Source organism: Penaeus monodon, chromosome 21 (genome assembly GCF_015228065.2).
Source record: "Penaeus monodon isolate SGIC_2016 chromosome 21, NSTDA_Pmon_1, whole genome shotgun sequence".
Taxonomy (NCBI): Eukaryota; Metazoa; Arthropoda; class Malacostraca; order Decapoda; family Penaeidae; genus Penaeus; species Penaeus monodon.
In genome coordinates, this window is record NC_051406.1 from 19,269,135 (window position 1) to 19,270,889 (window position 1,755).

Here is a 1,755-nt window from a genome sequence, read left to right on the forward strand (position 1 = left end):
TTATATCATAAATGTTTTAAACAAGCAAACCATACCAACGCCTTCTGTTGATATTCAGTACCATACCATTCTAGGGCAGTTTCCCCTTCGGAAATTGAGAGGATATGGCAACCGCGAAGCTAGACAGTTGGCAATCAATACAGGCGCAAAAGATGCCAACCGTCGAATTATAAAACATTTTTATTTCAAATAAGTATAACTAATTATACAACGGATGAACACGTGTGGCTGGTTGCGTTGAGATAAGATGATAGAATATGAACGGAAACTGAATACAGATAATGTAGCACGCGCATGGACTGCCTACTATCGTACTTACTCCCTTTCTGTCAGCGTTGTGGGACTGAAGTACTTTACGAGACGCTCCGATCTCTTTCTGGTAGTTATGGATTCTGAACAAAGATGTGTTAATCAGATATAAGTGAACACCAACATCTAAAAAATTGAACCCCGTCAGCAAAGTGTGAAACCCAAGCCAACGTATTCCATTTCTCTTATATGGATTTTTTCTGCACATGTGCAGACAATTGTCCTCCACAGGGGCTTGGCAGGATCCAGTTTCAGTCGCTTATAGAAAAGCCCGCTACGCGCCTGACCGTATTCCAAAACCCAGGAGTCAAAATTCTCTCACATAAAACTTAAACTTCTGTTAATTCGACTTTCAACACAACCCGCGCAAGCAAATCGACATCCAAGGTAAGTTGCTTCAGGAATGTAAGGATGAAAGTTGCTGGGAAAAGAGAAACCTAACGCGAGACTTAACAAAATGTAGTTTGGTTCTTAACAGCAGACGACACTAATAATTAATATCTAGGAGTCAAGAGATTTAGGAGTGTAAATACCCACGGTAAACGATCAACCTGATGAAATTGGGGACCGATTCAGAATGATTAGCATGACACTTCGTCGGCGGAGATAGCATATAGCATCTTTGGGCAACTGGCTCCAGAAGACGTGCTAAATTCGACTTCCTTCTAGGTCTTGGAGTTACTTTCGACTGGGGCGTGCTCATGTCGGTGAAGATTTTTTTTAATGTTTGGACATATATCTGTCCATTCCTGAAAATCATATCCATTCCTGAAAATCATATAATTATGAAATGCGAAACAATTTAGGTGTTTTCGAGTTATCAGTGGCTCCATTCACATGTACAAATTGTTCATTCCTATACACCATTACATTATGAAATACGAAACAAAACGTTCATATTTTTGAGTTAGCAGGGACTTCATAAATACGAGTTAGCACTACTGTACGAAGGGGCACAATCGCAGTTAGAGGCACATCAGTAGGTATTAACGTTACTGATACAAGCTAATGATGCATTTTTAATGTCCAATCTTTCACAGCCTTGCTATGAAAAACGCAATGACAGGGACATACAACTTGCGCTCAATTCCAAGTGCTGTGACAGAAGAAATGAAACAACCCGGGATGAAACAGTGCGTGAAATCCTACTCATGTAACTCCTGCAGTTTTGTTCACGCAAATGAATGGGAGACAGCTCGAGTTAACAGTAATCTGTATACTTAGATGAAGGGGAGTTTCAGAAGCGGTCGGCTCAGGAAAGGAGAACTAAAGGTCACAGTCACGAACCAATGGAAGGAGACAAGGAGGCAAACACCGGACGCGGTGAAGTAACGAGATAAGTTGTGTCGTTACGATATGCCAGGGATTTCACGCGGGTCAAATCTTTGTCAACGATTTCATATGATGTAGCGATATGTGTGTCCTGGGGCGCAACCACCTCTGCCC

At 41.5% G+C, this 1,755-nt stretch overlaps 2 protein-coding genes across 8 annotated transcripts in view; one reads left to right on the forward strand and one right to left on the reverse strand.

Moving 5' to 3' along the window:
• LOC119586305 (CKLF-like MARVEL transmembrane domain-containing protein 4) overlaps nucleotides 1-1,755 on the reverse strand; it is a 23,595-nt gene that overhangs the window by 13,557 nt on the left and 8,283 nt on the right. Inside the window, exon 1 of one of the 6 annotated variants that reach the window (XM_037935015.1) lies at nucleotides 1,530-1,584. The exons of 4 other annotated variants lie outside the window; for them this stretch is intronic. The gene's annotated coding sequence lies outside the window, so the exon portion shown is untranslated. Of the gene's footprint in view, nucleotides 1-1,458; nucleotides 1,585-1,755 lie in introns of those variants that run through there. One more of the 6 variants, XM_037935016.1, reaches the window with a different exon arrangement.
• The window catches only part of LOC119586307 (CKLF-like MARVEL transmembrane domain-containing protein 4), a 25,252-nt gene continuing 23,777 nt past the window's right edge, over nucleotides 281-1,755 (forward strand). Inside the window, exons 1-2 of one of the 2 annotated variants that reach the window (XM_037935018.1) lie at nucleotides 281-379; nucleotides 524-696. The gene's annotated coding sequence lies outside the window, so the exon portion shown is untranslated. Of the gene's footprint in view, nucleotides 697-1,755 lie in introns of both variants that reach the window. The other variant, XM_037935017.1, reaches the window with a different exon arrangement.